Consider the following 20,438-nt stretch of genomic DNA (forward strand, 5'->3'; position numbering starts at 1 on the left):
GATCACTTGAGCTCAGGAGTTTGAGACCAGCCTGGGCAACATGGCGAAACTCTGTTTCTACAAAAAAAAAAAAAAATTATTCAGGCTGGTGGCAGACATCTGTGGTCCCAGCTACTACTACTCAGGAGGCTGTGGCAGGGAGGATCACCCAAGCTGGGGAGTTTGAGCTATGATGGTGCCACTGCAATCCAGGTTGGGTGATAGAGTGAGATCCTGTGTCAAAAACAAAAAGACAGAAAGAAAGAAAACTGAGGCATTACAGTGTCCACACAGGAGACCAGGAAGGAAGAAGGGGCCCCCTTCCGATGCCAGGCAGGTGCCAAGAAGAGAAGCTTCACTGCACGGAGCAGACCCCCCCCGGATCTTTCTGGTCTTTCTAAGTCAGTTTCCCCCTGTGGGAAACTTATATTTCAGAGGCCCCTGGGCACTTCGTTAATCAACAGAGAATCATGTGATAGGAGGGTTCTTTCCTTTTTGGATAAATCACATGATTAGCTTGTCTCTTGAGCTACCTAATAATTTTTTAAAATGTTATTTTTTGGCTGGGTGCGGTGGCTCATGCCCGTAATCCCAGCACTTTGGGAGGCTGAGGTGGGCGGATCACCTGAGGTCAGGAGTTCGAGACCAGCCTGACCAACATGGAGAGACCCCGTCTCTATTAAAAAAATACAAAAAAAAAAACTAGCCGGGCGAGGTGGCGGGCGCCTGTAGTCCCAGCTACTCGGGAGGCTGAGGCAGGAGAATGGCGTAGACCCGGGAGGCGGAGCTTGCAGTGAGCTGAGATCCGGCCACTGCACTCCAGCCTGGGCGACAGAGCGAGACTCCGTCTCCAAAAAAAAAAAAAAAAAATACAAAATTAGCCGGGTGTAGTGGCGCATGCCTGTAATCCCAGCTACTCGGGAGGCTGAGGCAGGAGGATTGATAGAACCTAGGAGGCGGAGGTTGTGGTGAGCTGAAATTGTGCCCTTGCACTCCAGCCTGGGCAACAAGAGCGAAAATGTCTAAAAACAAACAAACGCTATATATTTTTAAAGAGATCTTACTCTGTCACCCAGGCTGGAGTGCAGTGGGACTATCACAGCTCACTGCAGCCTCAAACTCCAGGGCTCAAAGGATCCTCCTGCCTCAGCCTCCTGAGGAGCTGGGACTACAGCTATGCGCCATCATGCCTGACTAGTTTTTTTCTTAAGTTTTTTTTTTTTTTTTTTTTTTTAGATGAGGTCTCGCTATGCTGCCAAGAAAATGCTATTATTTACAGAGCACTTAGTCTGCACCAGGCCTGGTCATAAGTTTTGTTGTTGTTTTTTAAAATCTATTTTAACTCATTTACTCCTCAAAACATCTGCAATGATGTCATTCCCATTTGACAGAGGAGGAAACTGAGGCACAAATGACTGACCCAGCTGAGAAGATCCACAGGCGGGCAGCGCAGCCCTGGAGTCCCTGCGATGCGCCCAGGAGAGAGTCTCTATGGGCGCTAACATGTCTTTGCACCTCCGTGGCCCTGAGGCTTAGCAGGCGTCTGTGTCCAGCCAGAATTCAAGGACTCGGTTTTCTGTTCCTTATATTCATATTTATTTTTAGGTTTCCCTACTATTTGGGGCAATGAGGAGGGATTTTCAATGAGGATGCCGAAATCAAGTCTCCTTGTTACACGAATAAATTCAAGATGCAGAAGTGATGAATGCTAAGGAAAATATAGTTCAATTGTTCAAAGGGGGAGATTGCAGCAACGGGGGAAAAAAAAAGTCACTAATGACTGAAGTCAGAGTACTATTGTCCTGGGAGTAACCAAACATCCCCAGTCCTAGAATTTACCCCTTCCTGTCCCGGACTCCTGTGGGGGTGGCCACGGGCTGTCGGGGAGGGGAATGAACATCAGCAGAAGCTGGAAGGAGAGAGGCCAGACCAGCTCTGGAGGGATTTTGCCTTTTTTTACTCAGAAAGCCAGAAACTCCAGCTAGAACCCCAGGGCTCAACGTCCCTTCTCTGCAGATCAGACGGGGAGGTCAGACAGCTGGCGTCTGCAGAATCTCAGGGAGGCAGGAGGCGCTTCCCGATGCCGGGGGTTGTCCCTACACCCCTTCATAGAGATCATCGACATTATTTTATTTTATTTTATTTTATTGTACTTTATGTTAGACACAGAGTCTGCTGTTGCCCAGGCTGGAGTGCAATGGCACAATCATAGCTCACTCCAGCCTCAAACTGCTGGGCTCCAGCGATCCTCCCACCTCAGCCTCCCGAGTAGCTGGGATTACAGTTGAGCATGACCAGGTCCTCATTTTTAAGTTTTTATTTATTTTTATTATTATTATTTTTTGAAACAGAGTCTCGCTCTGTAGCCCAGGCTGGAGTGCAGTGGCACGATCTTGGCTCACTGCAGCCTCCGCCTTCCAGCTTCAAGCGATTCTCCTGTCTCAGCCTCCCAAGTAGCTGGGGTTACAGGCATGTACCACCATGCCTGGATAGTTTTTTGTATTTTTAGTAGAGACGGAGTTTCATCATGTTGGCCAGGCTGGTCTCGAACTCCTGACCTCAAATGATCCACGCGCCTCAGCCTCCCAAAGCACTGGGATTACAGGCGTGAGTCACCATGCCCCGAGGCTTTCTTGAGTCTCTCCCGTACTTCTCACCATCTCTCTTCTTCCCTTGCAACCATCTGCCCTCGAGCCGCATTAGGCTCTCAGCCCCCTGAGTGACTTTTGTCTTGTTCTCTGCAGAGCACGAGCACAGAGCCTGTACTGAGCGGAGCCCCATATGGTAAACCATGCAAATTAGTACTCCTGCCCCTCCACTGCCGCCCAGCTAAGGGAAGCCTCCTTCAGCCTTGCTGATCCGGTCCCTGCCGGAGTGTCTGCCTATGTTTCTCCACTTTCTCTTTGTCCTGAAGTCTCAGTCCGGCTGACTTATTTTGCAGCTTCTGGACAACCTCATAACTTTTGTTCTGCAATGATGGGGGATGGGAACATGGTCCTCATCTGTCAAAAGGGGAACTGGCACCTGGGGGTTTTGGGCCACTGGCCCCAGGTTGCTCAGCTCAGAAGTAACCCAAGATTACCCGTAATCCCAGCTGCTTGGGCGGGCGAGGCAGGAGAATTGCTTGAGCCCAGGAGACATAGATTGCAGTGAGCTGAGATCGTGAGATTGCGCCACTGCACTCCAGCCCGGGCAACAGAGCAAGACTCCATCTAAAAAAAAAAAGTAACCCAAGATTATCCAACCAATAATAATAATATAATAATAATTATATAATATAATTATAATAATTATATTAGTATAATTTTTTTTTGAGACGGAGTTTCGCTTTTGTTGCCCAGGCTGGAGTCCAATGGCGCAATCTTGGCTCACCGCAACCTCCACCTCCCGGGTTCAAGCAATTCTTCTGCCTCAGCCTCCTGAGTAAGCTGGGATTACAGGCGCCTGCCACCGTATTGGGCTAATTTTTTTTTTTTTTTTTGTATTTTTAGTAGAGATGGGATTTCTCCATGTTGATCAGGCTGGTCTCGAACTCCCGACCTCAGGTGATCCGACTGCCTCGGCCTCCCAAATTGTTGGGATTACAGGCGTGAGCCACCGTGCTCGGCCTAATTTATTATTATTATTTTAGAGACAGGGCCCCTGTTGCCCAGGCTGGAACGCAGTGGCACAATTACGGCTTGAGGCAGCCTGCACCTCCTGGGCTCATGCCACCCTCCTGCCTCAGCCTCCCAAGTAGCTGGGACTACAGGCACATGCCGCCATGCCTGGCTAACTTTTTTTACTTTTTTTTTTGAGACGGGATTTCGCTCTTGTTGCCTAGGCTGGAGTGCAGTGCTCCATCTTGGCTCACTGCAACCTCCGCCTCCCGGGTTCAAGCGATTCTCCTGCCACAGCCTCCTGGGTAAGCTAGGATTACAGGTGCCTGCCACCGCACCAGGCTAATTTTTTTGTATTTTTAGTAGAGATGGGGTTTCACCATATTGGCCAGGCTGGTCTCAAACTCCTGACCTCAGGTGATGCAGCCTCCTCAGCCTCCCAAAGTGCTGGGATTACAGGCGTGAGCCACTACACCTGGAGCTCCCTTTTGGGTTGTGTGGTCTCAGGTAGGTGATGTGGCCTCTCTGGGCCTCAGTCTCCCCATCTGTGAAATGGTCAGAACTTCTCCAGGTGCCTGTGAGGACCATACTGGAGGGAACGAATTGCAGAAGTGCAGCTGAGTGTGGACCCTCAGTAAACAACAGGAGGGGTGGTTAGGATGATCTCCAAGCGGGGTGAACTCTTTGCTGTCCTCTGCAATGGGGAGGGAGACCAAGAGACCCCCAACGCCCCACTCCCCAGCTTCTTATGCCGCCAGCTCATGCCCAGCACCCGCACAAGCCTGGGCTGAGGCGGGGGGTCAGATGGGGTCTCCGGGTGGAGGGGGGCATAACAGGATGCCCCCTGGCTGGGAGACAATGGCAGAGGAAGGGGCCGGGCAGCCCCCACGCGGATGAGCCCCGCAGCTGGCTCCAGGAGGGCGGCGCAGCTATTGTGAGACCAGACGGCTGTCCCTGTGCCAGGAAGCCCCAGAGAACAGGGGAGAGGGTGGGAAGCCCGCTGGCCAACCCTGGTCCCCGACCCGGGGCAGGTCCCACTATGGTCTCTTTGTCTCCTCCAGCAGGCTGAACACCTGGGTTCCCTGGAGCCTGGCCCGTCAGTGTGCACCTGGCTCGGGGGGCCCTGACTGCAGACCCCATCTGACCCCACTGACATCTCCCTAACTCCTTGCTCCCTACCCATCCCAGCCTGACCTGGGGATTTTGGAGGCTGCACTGATCTGGGCTGTATTTATAGTTCCCTGGTGTTGCTGAGCCAGCTTCTAAATATAGAAGTCCAGCTATTTGGGGCCTCGGCCCTGGAGCAGAGCGGGGAGGAGCCAGTCCTGCACATGTGTGCCTCCCCTTGCCGCCGCCCTGCCATCCCAGAGACCACCCAGGCCTCTCAGTCTCCTGAGGTCCGGGCTGCAGGGGTCTCCGGTGCTGAAGGGAAGTCCAGGAGGAGCCCAAACATAATGAGGGCAGAAGCGAGAGGCTGCGATGGCTCAGAGGGACAAGGCAGCCAGGCCCCGTGCTCCGGGGCTGACGGGGAGTTCATGTGTTTGCACCTTGGGGTCTTAGCACCTGGTTCCTCTTCTTCCTCTTCGCCCCATGACCCGCTGCGGGAAGAAAGGGGGGTTGATCTGTCAGCTCAGTGTTCTCAGCTTCTAGGAAATGAAGCCCTTCAGGAAGCGGCAGAGGCACCCCCAAACCCCAAACAAACTCTAGCGCCTAGTAACCCACTTCCCCTTCCCCATGGGCACTGAGTTCACTGGTTGCCCTGGCAGGGGGCAGGTGACGTGGAGTGGGGGGGGGTGGGGTTATAAATAGACGGTATATAAGCAACTGTGGGGATAGCTGAGCAGAAGTGGCCGAAGCAGAAGTGGGGTCCTCATGGGCAGCTGGGCCCAAAAGTGTCCCCAGTCTTGGCCCCTCCCAGAGATCACCAAGATTTCGGGCAGTAAGGAGGAAGAGAGGGGTGAAATGTTTAAAAGGGCATCATTGGCCGGGCGCCGTGGCTCAAACCTGTAATCCCAGCACTTTGGGAGGCCGAGACGGGTGGATCACAAGGTCAGGAGATCGAGACCATCCTGGCGAACACGGTGAAACCCTGTCTCTACTAAAAAGTACAAAAAAACTAGCCGGGCGAGGTGGCAGGTGCCAGTAGTCCCAGCTACTCGGGAGGCTGAGGCAGGAGAATGGCGTGAACCTGGGAGGCGGAGCTTGCAGTGAGCCGAGATCCGGCCACTGCACTCCAGCCTGGGCGACAGAGCGAGACCCCGTCTCAAAAAAAAAAAAAAAAAAAAAAAAAAAAAGGGCATCATTAATCCTTCAAAGCAATCTATGAACATGATGGTCATTAAGTCATTAATAAAACCCTAGCACTTCCTCAGTGGTAACTTTATAAAGTACTTGGAATATTATACAGCTGTGAAAAAATAACTCCAGGGGTGTGCAATTTTTTGGGGGGGGATGGAGTCTTGCTCTGTTGCCCAAACTAGAGTGCAGTGGCGCCATCTGGGCTCACTGCAACCTCCGCCTCCTGGGTTCAAGCAATTCTCCTGCCTCAACCTCCCTAGAAGCTGGGATTACAGGCATGTGCCACCACGTTCAGCTAATTTTTGTATTTTTAGTAGGGATACGGTTTCACCATGTTGGCCAGGCTGGTCTCAATCTTCTGACCTTCAAGTGATCTGCCCACCTCAGCCTCCCAAAATGCTGGGATTACAGGTACACACCACCATGCCTAGCCACGCCCCTTTCTGAATGAAGTCGGGGGGAAGAAAAGTCTTAAATTGCAGTGTGACAGTTTCCATGGTAGAATCTTGAGCAGAAAAAGTCTCCAAAGTCCCACAGGAAAAAGCCACCTGGTGAAAAAGCTCAGACACAAAGATAATAAAATGGGATTTGGTTTCAGGATACAAACATATGCAAGAAGACTTTGAAAACTAAACAAGGAGGCTGGGCTCCGTGGCTCACTCCTGTAATCCCAGCACTTTGGGAGACTGAGGCGGGCAGATCACCTGAGGTCAGGAGTTCAAGACCAGCCTGGCCAACATGGTGAAACCCGGTCTCTACTAAAAGTACGAAAATCAGCCAGGTGTGGTGGGGGGCGCCTGTAATCCCAGCTACTTAGGAGGCTGAGGTGAGAAAATCACTTGAACCCGGGAGGCAGAGGTTGCAGTGAGCCGAGATTGTACCACTGCGCTCCAGCCTAGATGACAGAGCAAGACTCCATCTCAAAAAAAATAAAAATAGCCGAGTGTGGTGGCTCATGCGTGTAATCCCAGCATTTTGGGAGGCCGAGACGGGCGGATCACGAGGTCAGGAGATTGAGACCATCCTGGCTAACACGGTGAAACCCCATCTCTACTGAAAATACAAAAAAGTAGCCAGGTGTGGTGGTGGGCACCTGTAGTCCCAGCTACTCGGGAGGCTGAGGCAGGAGAATGGCGTGAATGCGGGAGGCGGAGCTTGCAGTGAGCTGAGATCGCGCCACTGCACTCCAGCCTGGGCGACAGAGCGAGACTCCATCTCAAAAATAAAAATAAAAATAAATAAATAAATAAATAAATAAATAAATAAATAAAAATAAACAAGGCTAGGCCAGGCGCAGTGGCTCATGCCTATAATCCCAACTACTTGGGGAGGCCAAGGTGGGAGGATCACTTGAACCCAGGAGTTCGAGACCATCCTGGGCAACATAGTGAGACCCCCATCTCTCCAAAAATACAAAAAAAAATTTGCCAGGCGTGGTGACTTGCACCTGTAGTCCCAGCTACTCAGGAGGCTGAAGTGGGAGGATGGCTTGAGGCCAGGAATTCGAGGCAGCAGTGAGCTGTGATCATGCCACTGCACTCCAGCCTGGGTGACAGAGCAAGACTCTGTCTAAAAAAAAAAAAAAATTAAGTAACTGAGCAAAGGAATAAGGGGCAAAGAATATTTGGAGTGGTGGTAATCAGCAAGATAAACATGGGAGCTGGGGACAAGGTCATGTCTCAGTTCTTGGTGACGAGGGAGGCTTGTGCATGTGCCTTCCTTCCCCTGTATTTTTAAATTTACATGTTTCGCAAAGTAAAATTCTTTTTTTTTTTTTTTTTTGAGACAGAGTCTCGCTCTGTCGCCCAGGCTGGAGTGAGTGGCACGATCTCAGCTCACTGCAAGCTCTGCCTCCCGGGTCCATGCCATTCTCCTGCCTCAGCCTCCCGAGTAGCTGGGACTACAGGCGCCGCGACCTCGCCCAGCTAGTTTTTTTGTATTTTTTAGTAGAGATGGGGTTTCACCGTGTTAGCCAGGATGGTCTCGATCTCCTGACCTCGTGATCTGCCCGTCTCGGCCTCCCAAAGTGCTGGGATTACAGGCGTGAGCCACCGCTCCCGGCCCAAAGTAAAATTCTTTATCCCCACAAATTGTGAACAACACACATAGAAGTTTCCACATGTAAATGTTTCCTAAAATGATGGCTGGTTTTTGTTTTTTTGTTTTTTTTTGAGACAGAGTCTCTCGCTCTGTCAACAGACTGGAGTGCAGTGGCACAATCTCGGCTCACTGCAACCTCCGCCCTCCAGGTTCAAGCCATTCTCCTGCCTCAGCTTTCCAAATAGCTGGGATTACAGGCACGCACCACCATGTCCAGGTAATTTTTTTTGTATTTTTTTTTTTTTTTTTTTTGAGACGGAGTCTCACTGTGTCTCCCAGGCTGGAGTGCAGTGGCGTGATCTCGGCTCACTGCAAGCTCCGCCTCCCGGGTTCACGCCATTCTCCCGCCTCAGCCTCCCAAGTAGCTGAGACTACAGGCGCCCGCCACGACGCCCGGCTAGTTTTTTGTATTTTTAGTAGAGACGGGGTTTCACCATGTTAGCCAGGATAGTCTCGATCTCCTGACCTCGTGATCCACCCGCCTCGGCCTCCCAAAGTGCTGGGATTACAGGCTTGAGCCACCGCGCCCGGCCTTTTTTTTGTATTTTTAGTAGAGACGGGCATGAATCACCGCGGCCAGTCAAAATGATGGCTGTTTAACATAATGTCATGTAACGCAGGTATGTGGTGTTTTGTGGTTATATGCAGATGTGATTTTATCAGAGGCCAAAGCAAAAACAAAGAGAATTCTGAAAAGAGTTTCTATCAAGGAAGATAAAATGGGCCAGGGAGAGTGGCTCATGCCTGCGATCTCAGCACTTTGGGAGGCCGAGGCGGGAGAATCCCTTGAGTCTGGGAGTTCGAGACCAGCCTAGACAACACGGTAAAACCCCATCTCTACCAAAAAAAAAAATGCAAAAATTAGCCAGGAGCGGTGGCGTGTGCCTGTAATTCCAGCTATTCAGGGGCCTGAGGTGGGAGAATCTCCTGAGCCTGGGAGTTTGAGGTTGCAGTGAGCTATGATCTCACCACTGCACTCCAGCCTGGGCCACAGAGTGAGACTCTGTCTCAGTAAATAAGTAAGTAAAATAAAGCTGACCATGGATAGACCGATGGTCCCAAGAATTACATTGTTTCATGGATTCTATAAACCTGAGGCTCTGTACAAATATTTAAAAAAGAATTTTAAAATGTTTAAAGGTTTTAAGGAGAAGCGTTTAGAGAAAGCAAAGGAGAGAGTAGGGTGGGGAGGGGAACAGCTCGGGGGGGAGGGGAACAGCTCGGGGCGAGGGGGCGGGTGGCTGTGGGGGTGGGGAACTGGTGGGAGCCAACAAAAAGCCCCGAGCTAGGAATGCTGTGTGACACTTGGTGGCATTTTTGTCACTTTCTTGCAGCTCTCAGTGTCTTCCCCATTTTGCAAAGGCTTCTGAGCTGGGTGGTGCCGATGTCCCGATAAGGATGGGGTCAGGCTTCTAGGGGGCACTGGGAGGACAGAGGTCTCAGAATCCTTCCCTTGACTTTGGATGGGTGGGGAAGGGCAGGGGAGGAAGGGGGCTTATTTAGGCTGGGTGCCCACCGGGGTCAACCCCTCCTCATGCCTCTGGGCCTCTTCTGTTGTGGGCTTGTGGGTTCCTGAGAAATAGGGCCATGGATGGCACTGCCGGTCCCAGCCAGTCCCGGAAAGAAGCGATGGGAAAGCGTTCGTGAGAATCAGTCCATCCCCAGGGCTCTGTGCCTCGGCTGGAGCTCTCCCTTTCACTTCTTTCCAAGCATAGAAAGCAGTTTGCAGCTCCTCAAAAAGTTACAAAGTAGAGTGACCCTGTGATCCAGCCATTCTGTTCCTGGGTATACACCTGAGCAAACTGAAGGCAGACACTCAAACGGATACTTACGTTTATTTTTATTTTTTGAGACAGAGTCTCACTTTTGTCCAGGCTGGAGTGCAGTGGCGCGAGCTCAGAGCTCATTGCAACCTCCACCTCCTGGGTTCAAGCGATTCTCCTGCCTTAGCCTCCCGAGTAGCTGGGATTACAGGCACCCACCACCATGCCCAGCTAATTTTTGTATTTAGTGGAGACAGGGTTGCACCATGTTGGTCAGACTGGTCTCAAACTACTGACCTCAAATGATCTGCCCGCCTCAGCCTCCCAAAGTGCTGGGATTCCAGGCATGAGCCACTGTGCCTGACCTCAAACAGATACTTGTACACCCATGTTCATAGCAGCAAGGTTCACAATTACCATAAAAAGTGATTTTTAATTCAACCATATAAAGGAATGAGGCTCTGATCCATGCTACAGTGTGGATGAACCTTGAAAACATGATACTGAGTGAGAGAAGCCAGACACAGAAGGTCACATAGGGCACAATTCCATTTATATGAAATGTCCAGAATAGGCAAATTCATAGCCAGAAAGCAGATTGGTAGTTGCCAGGGGCTGGGGAGGAGGAATGAGGAATGACTGGTAATGAGGACGGGGTTTCCTTTTGCGGTGTTGAAAACATTTTGGAACTAGATAGAGGCAATGGTTGCTCAATGCAGTGAATATACTAAATGGTGCTGAGCCATGTACTTTAAAAGGATCTATTTTATGTCATGTCAACCTCATCTCCATAAAAAAAAAAAAAAGAAGCCGGGCGCGGTGGCTCAAGCCTGTAATCCCAGCACTTTGGGAGGCCGAGATGGGCGGATCACGAGGTCAGGAGATCGAGACCATCCTGGCTAACACGGTGAAACCCCGTCTCTACTAAAAAATACAAAAAAAAAACTAGCCGGGCGAGGTGGCGGGCGCCTGTAGTCCCGGCTACTCGGGAGGCTGAGGCAGGAGAATGGCGGGAACCCAGGAGGCGGAGCTTGCACTCCAGCCTGGGCGCGACAGAGCGAGACTCCGTCTCAAAAAAAAAAAAAAAAAAAAAAAAAAAAAAAAAAAAAAAAAAAAAGAAACAGGCCGGGTGCAGTGGCTCATGCCTGTATTCCCAGCACTTTGGGAGACCGAGGCAGGCAGATTGCTTGAGTCCAGCAGTTCGAGACCAGCGTGGGCAACATATCGAGACCTCGTCTCTACAAAAACTCCAAAAATTAGCTGGGCATGGTAGTGTGCACCTGTAGTCTCAGCAACTTGGGAGGTAGAGGTGGAAGGATCGCTTGAGCCTGGGAGGCAGAGGTGGCAGTGAGCCGAAATCACACTGCACTGCAGCCAGGGTGACAGTGAGACTCTGTCTCAAAAAAATAAAATAAAATAAATACATAAATAAAATAGACCAGGCATGGTGGCTTATGCTTGTAATCCCAGCACTTTGGGAGGCTGAGGTAGGTGGATTACTTGAGGTCAGGCGTTCGAGACCAGTCTGGCCAACATGGTGAAACCCTGTCTCTACTAAAAATACAAAAATTAGCCGGGCGTGGTGGTGCATGCCTGTAATCCCAGCTACTCAAGAGGCTGAGGCAGGAGAATTGCTTGAACCTGGGAGGCAGAGAGGTTGCAGTGAGCCGAGACGGCGCAACTGCTCTCCAGCTTTGGCGACAGAGCGAAACCCTGTCTCAAAAAAAAAAAAAAGTCTGAGTTTTTCACAGCTATATCTCTGACACCTCTAAACACTTCAGTCGTCGCTTTTGGTTTTTAATTTCCTTCCTCACTTATTTTTCTTTACTTTTTTATAGAGACGGGTCTCATTGTGTTGCCCAGGCTGGTCTTGGACTCCTGAGCTCTAGCAATCCTACCGCCTCTGCGTCCCAAACTGTTGGGATTACAGACGTGAGCCACTGCACCTAGCCTATTTCTTTCCCTTTTTGTCTCTTTTCAATTTTTTTTTTAAACAAAAAGAGCAGTCTCTTTGATCCAGAGCTTCATGGGAGGGTGAGACTGTGGCTCCCAGGGTCCTGCGAGTGAGCGACTCATTACATTTTACACCTGGGCACCTCCCTCTCCCTACCCTAGTCCCAGCTCTGAGGCTTCAACCAGGCAACAGCAGGAAGCAAATTTAATTTCACCCCCACCCCTACCAATATAGGTCCTTTTGCTGTTGCTTTCTACTTATGGAAATGGCCCTGGTTTCCTTTTGTGGTGGTGGCATAAAAGTTCCTTCCCAAATAAATTTATTTAAGTTTTTTTTTTTTTTTTAAAGGAAAAGCAAGTTGATTGAAGGAAAAATCTGTGGTCCGGGGAGATGTTCCAAATCCTGGAGGTGGAGAGGAATGAATGACGTTTGTGGCTTGCAGATCAACTCCCCGCAGCGGGCGTGACGTCATTGCAGCCAAAATTGTCCTCCACGCACTGCTACGGTGAGTCAGGGGGAGAGGGGCCCCTCTGGGCAGATGGCAAAAGGCATTTTTGAGTGTACAAGGAAGCATTTTTCTGAGAGCATTTCCTGTTGGTACCCTCCTATGTAGGGGCAAAGGTGTCACTGGGGCTTTCTGGAGCCTTTGGTGTGGGCCTTAGTGACAAAGTTCAGTGGCAATCTGGCATTTCCCTAGTGGAGTTGTCACTCCCATGACAGCCTCTCATGCCCCGCTTCTGTCCAGCTGGAGGAGCCAGCTCTGGGCACCCCGAGGGCTTCCTGCCATCCACGAGGTCAGGCGGCCCTGACATTGGCAAGAAGATTGACACCCACGCTTTGTGCTTCCTTTGAAACAGAGTCGTTAAAATTCCAGGCCAGACAAATGGCCAATAGGCCTATGAAAAGATGCTCAAAGTCACCAATCATTAGGGAAATGCAAATCAAAACCACAGGCCAGGTGCGGTGGTTCACACCTGTAATTCCAGCACTTTGGGAGGCTGAGGTAGGAGGATCACTTGAGGCCAGGAGTTTGAGACCAGCCTGGGCAACATAGCAAGACTCCATTTCTATAAATAAATGAATAAACAAATAAAAACCACAGTGAGATAGTACCTAACACCCATTAGGATGCCTACTATCAAAAAACAACAACAACAAAAAAAAACAGAAAATAGGTTAGGAGTGGTGGCTAACAACTGTCATCCCAATGCTTTGGGAGGCCAAGGAGAGAGGATCACTTGGCCCAGGAGTTCAAGAGCAGCCTGGGCAACAAAGGAAGACTTCATTGCTAAAAATATTTAAAAATTAGCTGAGCATGGTGGCCCGCACCTGTAGTCCCAGCTACTTGGGAGGCCAAGGCAAGAGAATTGCTTGATCCCAGAAGGTCAAGGCTGCAGTGAGCTATGATCGTACCATTGCACTCCAGCCTGGGCAACAGAGAGAGACCCTGTCTCTAAAAGCAAAGCAATCCGGGCATGATGGCTCATTCCTGTAATCCCAGCATTTTGAGAGGCCGAGGCAGGAGGATCGCTTGAACTCAGGAATTCGAGACCTGCCTGGGCAACATGACAAAACCCTGTCTCTACAAAAAAATACAAAAAAATTAGGCCAGGTGCGGTGGCTCAAGCCTGTAATCCCAGCACTTTGGGAGGCCAAGACGGGCGGATCATGAGGTCAGGAGATGGAGACTATCCTGGCTAACACGGTGAAACCCCGTCTCTACTAAAAAATACAAAACACTAGCCAGGTGAGGTGGCGGGCGCCTATGGTCCCAACTACTCCGGAGGCTGAGGCAGGAGAATGGCATAAACTCAGGAGGTGGAGCTTGCAGTGAGCTGAGATCCGGCCACTGCACTCCAGCCTGGGCGACAGAGCGAGACTCTGTCTCAAAAAAAAAAAAAAAAAAATTAGCCAGGCATAGCAGTAAATGCCTGTAGTTCCAGCTACTCGGGAGGCTGAGGCAGGAGAACTGCTTGAGCCCAGGAGGTCGAAGCTGCAGTGAACTGTGATCTGTGATTGCACCACTGCACTCCAGCCTGGGCAACAGAGTGAGACCCTGTCAAAAAAAAAAAAAAAAAAAAAAAAAAAAAAAAGCAAAGCAAAACAAAACAAAACCCCTTAAAATTGAAACCGTTGTGGGCTGGTGGTGACAATGTAAAATGGTGCCGCCACTGTGGAAAACAGTATGGAGAGTCCTAAAAAATTTAAACATAGAGGCTAGGCGTGGTGGCTCACACTTGTAATCCCAGCACTTTGAGAGGCTGAGGTGGGTGGATCATTTGAGGTCAGGAGTTCCAGACCAGCCTGGCCAACATGGTGAAACCCCATCTCCACTAAAAATACAAAAATTAGCTGGGCGTGGTGGCGGGTGCCTGTAGTCCCAGCTGTTCGGGAGGCTGAGGCAGGAGAATCACTTGAACCCGGGAGGTGGAGGTTGCAGTGAGTGGAGATCGCGCCACTGCACTCCAGCCTGGGTGACAGAGCCAGACTCCATCTCAAAAAAATAAAAAATAAAAAATAATTAAACATAGAATTGTCATATGATCCATCAATTCTACTTCTGCGTATACACCCGAATTGAAAGCAAGATTCAAAGAAACATCTGTACACCTATGTTCGCAGCAGCATTAGTTACAATAGCCAAAAGTTGAAAGCAACCAGTTTCCATGACAGGTGAATGGGTAAACAAAATGGTCTATCTAGACAGTGGAGTATTACTCAGCCTTAAAGAAGAAGGAAATTCTAGTATATATAACATGAATGCACCTTGAGGTACTAAGTGAAATAAGCCTGCCCCAAAAGAACAAATACCGTATGATCACATTTACAGGAAGTAACTAAACTCATCAGATTCATGGAAACAGAAAGTAGAATTGTGGTTTCCAGGAACTGGAGGGAGGAGGAACAGGGAGTTGTTTTATGGATACACTTTTAGTTTTGAAAGATGAAAAAGTTCTGGAGATGGATGATGGTGTCGGTGGCAACTATGAGAATTTTTTTTTTCTGGTTTTTGTTTTGTTTTGAGACAGGGTCTCACTCTGTTGTCCAGGCTGCAGAGCAGTGGCACAATCTCGACTCACTGCAACCTCCGCCTCCCGGGTTCAAGTGATTCTTGTGCCTCAGCCTCCCAAGTAGCCGGGATTACAGGTGCGCACAACCACTCCTGGGTAATTTCTGTATTTTTAGTAGAGACAGGGTTTTACCATGTTGACCAGGCTGGTCTCAAACTCCTAATCTCAGATGATCTGCCCACCTCGGCCTCCCAAAGTGCTGGGATTACAGGTATGAGCCACTGTGCCTGGCTGAGAATTTTATTTTCTTTTTTTTTTGAGACGGAGTCTCGCTTTGTCACCCAGGCCGGAGTGCAGTGGCTCGATCTTGGCTCACTGCAACCTCCGTCTCCTGGGTTTAAGTGATTTTCCTGTCTCAGCCTCCCGAGTAGCTGGGACTACAGGCGCACACCACCATGCCTGGCCAATTTTTGTATTTCTAGGAGAGACGGAGTTTCACCATATTGGTCAGGCTGGTCTTGAACTCTTGACCTCAAGTAATCTGCCCACCTTGGCCTGCCAAAGTGCTGGGGTTACAGGCATGAACCACCACGCCCGGCCTGAGAATTTTCTTAATGTAACTGAACTGTACACTTAAAATGGTTAAGACAGAACATTTCATGTCATGTGCATTTCACTACAACTTTTATCCAGGCTGAAGGACAGGCACAGTGGCTCACTTTGGCAGACTGAGGCAGGAGGATCGCTTAAGGCCAGGAGTTCGAGACCAGCTAGGGCAACATAGCGAGACTGGCCGCCACCCCTGTCTCTACAAAAAATGTTTAAACATTACCCAGGCCTGATGGCACATGCCTATGGTCTCAGCTACTCAGAAGGCTGAGGCAGGAGGATTGCTTGAGCCCAGGAGGTTGAGGCTGCAGTGAACTATATGGTTATACCACTGTACTTGAGATCTTGTCTCAAAAAAAAAAAAAAAAAATCCAGGGCCAGAGGGCTCAGAGGAGACTGGGGCAGGAATCCCATCCTGTGGGTCCTGGCAGGTGATCCCCATGTCTCCTCCACAGTAGGGGGTGATCAGGCCCTCCAAGAAGTCAATACCAATTATATCCCAAAGCCTCTTACACGTCTCCACCTGGACCTCCCTGTCTACCTCCAGACATCCACCTGCCTCTGGACCTCACCCAGGGACGCTGCTATGATCACTGAGCCATTCACCAATATTCCAGCCCTTTCTCCCTCCAGGTACAAGGTAGGAAGGCATTGCTCCACCCACTTGTGTGGCCACATGACTTGTTCTGACCAATGGCATGTGAGCAGGTTTGACATGTGTCACTTCTGGGCAGAGGCTTGAAGAGCTGCTGCAGAGCATGCTATATGTTATTTTTCTTCTGCCTTGGCAACGGGCAACATGCCAGATGCTGGCTGAGCGAAAAGTGAAACCTCTGATGTTTTAAGCTCTTGAGATTTGGGGCTTAAAGTAGCTAGGACTACAGGTGTGTCCCACCACGCCTGGCTCATTTTTCCCCCGGCTTGTTACTGCAGCAGAACTGAGCCTTTCTTGAGTCCAATGTGGCAGCAGAATCTGTAGATGTCACTCATCCAGTCCTCTCCTGTGCACGATGATGGTCTCATATCATTAAGCTCTAGGGCTGGAATGAGGCAAGGTGGATGCTTGACTTGGGAACAAAATTTCAGGGGGTGTCAAAGAACTCAAGAACTTTGTCCTGAACTCATAAATATTATTTTATTGTGATATTTTGTAAAAGTCAAGATTAATGCAAAACCATGATGAATAAAATAGTAACACACACACACACACACACACACACACACACACACACACACACATCGGCCAGGCGCAGTGGTTCATGCCTGTAATCCCAGCACTTTGGGAAGCCAATGCAGGTGGACTGCTTGAGGCTAGGAGTTCGAGACCAGCCTGGCCAACATGGTGAAACCCTGTCTGTACTAAAAGTACAAAAAATTAGCCAGTTGTGATGCTGCATGCCTGTAATTCCAGCTACTTGGGAGGCTGAGGCACAAGAATCACTTGAACCTGGGAGGCAGAGGTTGGAGTGAGCTGAGATCACACCACTGCACTCTAGCCTGGGCAATAGAGTGAGACTCCATCTCAAAAAAAAAAAGTATACATATATATAAAAATATATATATATATGAATGTGTGTGTGTGTGTGTGTGTGTATATATATATATATATATATATATGAAAGAGACAAGGTCTCACTCTGTCACCCAGGCTGGAGTGCAGTGGCACAATCACAGCTTACTGCAGCCTTGACCTCCTGAGCACAAGCAACCTCCCACCTCAGCCTCCCGAGTAGCTGGAACTACAGGTGTGCACCACCATACCCGGCTAATGCTTTAATTTTTATAGAGATGGGATCTTGCTATGTTGGCCAAACTGGTCTCGACCTCCTGGGCTCATGTGATCCCTCTGTCTCAGCCTCCCAAAGTGCTGAGATTATGGGCATGAGTCACTGCTCCTGGCCTACACTGTCCTAGTCTATTGTTAGAAGCAAGTTATTGGGTCCAGCTCAGGAAATCACACAGCGTGCAGACATCAGGAGGTGGGAATCACGGAGGAGTCTTGGAGCCTGTTTGCCTCACCTTTTCTCCTCAATATTTCTAATTTTTCTTTCTTTTTTTTTTTTTTTTTTTTGAGATGGAGTTTTGCTCTTGTTGCCGACTGGAGTGCAATGGCAGGATCTCGGCTCGCTGCAACCTCTGCCTCCCGGGTCCAGGTGATTCTCCTGTCTCAGCCTCCCGAGTAGCTGGGATTACAGGCGCCCCCTACCACACCTGGCTAATTTTTGTATTTTTAGTAGAGACGGGGCTTCACCATTTTGGTCAGGCTGGTCTCAAACTCCTGACCTCAAATGATCCGCCTGTCTGGGCCTCCCAAAGTGCTGGGGTTACAGGTGTGATTCACCACACCTGGCCCCTTTGCTGATTTTCATCTGTACTTTTCACTGTAATAAACCACAACTGGGAGTAACACCACTTTTCTGAGATCTGTCAATCTCAGCAAATCATTGACCCTGAGGGTGGTCTCAGGGACCCCCCACACAAGCCCCATTTTCCAGCCACCATCTTTTGCAATCTTCATTGCCCTAGTCACCGAATGGCATATTCTTATCCATTTGCTATTTCCTGCCTCTCTCTTCTGGATCAAAGGCTCCGGAAGGTCAAAAACTCATCTGTCTTTCCCATGAGAGGCTGAAGAACAAAATGGTCAGGGGTCAAGTCCTGGCTCTGTCACTTTTTTGTTACTGCTGAGTCCCAGGCTGGAGTGCAGCAGTGCAGTCACAGCTCACTGCAGCCTTGAACTCCTGGGCTCAATCAGTCCTCCCACCTCAGCCTCCCTTGTAGCTGGAACTACAGGCACATGCCACCACACCCAGCTAATTTTTATTTGTTGCCCAGGCTGGAGTGCAGTGGCGCAATCTCAGCTCACTGCAATCTCCACCTCCCAGGTTCAAGCGATTCTCCTGCCTTAGCCTCCTCAGTAGCCGGGATTACAGGCACCTGCCACTACGCCCAGCTAATTGTTTGTATTTTCAGTAGAGACGCGCTTTCGCCTTGTTGACCAGGCTGGTCTTGAACTCCTGACCTCAAGTGATCCGTCCGTCTCAGCCTCCCAGAGTGCTGAAATTACCGGCGTGAGCCACCGCGCCCGGCCTGAAGGTTAACTTTTAAGTGTGTTGGTTAATTTATCTCCTCAGTAGCTAGAGCAGGGTCCAGGTGGCCAGGATTTAGTTAAAAGCAGTTGATTAAGGAGACTCCTCTCGGGACTTTGCGATGGAGAGGCAGGAGGGTCCACGAGCAGGGGTGGGGAAGAGGAGAGGGCACAGAGGCCAGCGGATGAGAGAGACACCAGCGAGCTTGGGATGCCTGCCCGAGGCTCTGGCCACGCCCATTCCCTGCCTGTCCCGCTAAGGTGAGCGGGTCCCTCTGTGATCTCCCGGGCAGGAGGCCTACAGGAGCTGCAGAGCTGAGTAGACAGGGAACGCGCCGGGGAGGCCAAGTCCCACGGGTCTGGGCTTCCAGGAGGAAACGTGTGGGAGGTTGCGGCGGGAGGCGTGGGGGCTGGTGGGGCGGGCAGGGCAGCTGGAGCCGGGGCTGTGGTCGGGCGCCGGCCAAGCCCCAAAGAAAGCGTGTGTTGGGCAGCGTCGGGTCTGGCCTCGCCTGGGAGGATGCTTCCCTGCTGCTGGGGCGCCCTGGAGATGCCGACTTTGCTCTGCACCCCCGGGAGGAATGTGACCCCCTCCCCACACAGAGCCTGGAGATTTTTCCACATAAGGCTTCGGGGGTGCTCATGCCGCATGAGTTCAGGACAAAGGAATCAAAAGCACATGGAGTGGATTCCCTAGGGAGGAGAAATTCTGGAAATAAGACCAAGAGGAGGACAAAGGGGCCCGGGGGCGGGGTGGGGGGTGGGGCGGGGATTGGGAGGCGGCGGGAGAAGGTGCCTGGCTCTGAGTGGCCTTAGACTGAGGACACATCTCCGCTGGGGATGAGGGCCACTGTGGCCCCGGACCGCCAGGGCAACTCCCTGGACCTCTCTGAGCCTTGTTTCCTTTCTATTGGCCCAGATGCTCGGGGCAAAATACTTGGGGTCCTCCATGTCTCTGTCTCTGTTTTCTTTCTTCTCTCTCTCTGTTTCCTTCCTTTTTTTTTTTTTTTTTTTTTTTTTTGAGACGGAGTCTCACTCTGTAGCCCAGGCTGGAGTGCAGTGGCCGGATCTCAGCTCACTGCAAGCTCCGCCTCCCGGGTTCACGCCATTCTCCGGCCTCAGCCTCCCAAGTAGCTGGGACTACAGGCGCCCGCCACCTCGCCCGGCTAGTTTTTTGTATTTTTAGTAGAGACGGGGTTTCACCGTGTTAGCCAGGATGGTCTCGATTTCCTGACCTCGTGATCCGCCCGTCTCGGCCTCCCAAAGTGCTGGGATTACAGGCTTGAGCCACCGTGCCCGGCCTCCTTCCTTCTTTCTTGTCTTTCTTTCTTCTTTCTCTATCTCTCCTTCCTTCCTTCCTTCCTTCCTTTCTCTTTCTTTTCTTTCTTTCTTTGCCATCCTTCTTTCTTTCCTCTCTCTCTCCTTCCTTCCTTTCTTTCTCCTTCCTCCCTTACCTCCCTCCCTCCTTTCTTTCTTCTCCATCCTTCTTTCTTTCTTTCCTCTATCTCTCTCTCTCCTTCTTTTCTTTCTCCTTCTTCCCTTCCCTCCCTCTCTTCCTTTCTTTCTTCCTCTCTTTCTTCTCCTTCTCAGGTCTCACTTTGTTGCCCAGGCTGCTCTTCAACTCCCAGGCTTCAGTGACCCTCCTGCCTCTGCCCCGCAAAGTACTGGGATTACAGGAGCGAACCACCATGCCTGGCCTCTATCTCTGCCCCTGTCCCTTTCTCTCTCTCTCTCTCTCTCTCGTATCAGCAAATCCCAAGGGCTCTGTTTTCAAAATCTATCCAGCATCTACCCACTTTTCACCTCCTCCACGGCCCCTACCTGGTCCGGCCCCATCAACTCCCCCTTGGCCCGGTGCAGGCTCCTCTGCCCTGGTCTCCTGGCTCCTGCCCTTGCTCGCCCCCTCCGTGCTTTTCTGTCAGGGCACGTCCCTCCTCTGCTCAAGGACGCTCCAGGGCTCCCACCTCACCCAGTGCAAAAGCCAAATTCCTCCTTGTGGCCCACAGGGTCCTGCAGGATCTGCTCAGCACTTATCTGCCC

This window comes from Macaca thibetana, chromosome 19, assembly GCF_024542745.1.
Source record: "Macaca thibetana thibetana isolate TM-01 chromosome 19, ASM2454274v1, whole genome shotgun sequence".
Lineage (NCBI taxonomy): Eukaryota > Metazoa > Chordata > Mammalia > Primates > Cercopithecidae > Macaca > Macaca thibetana.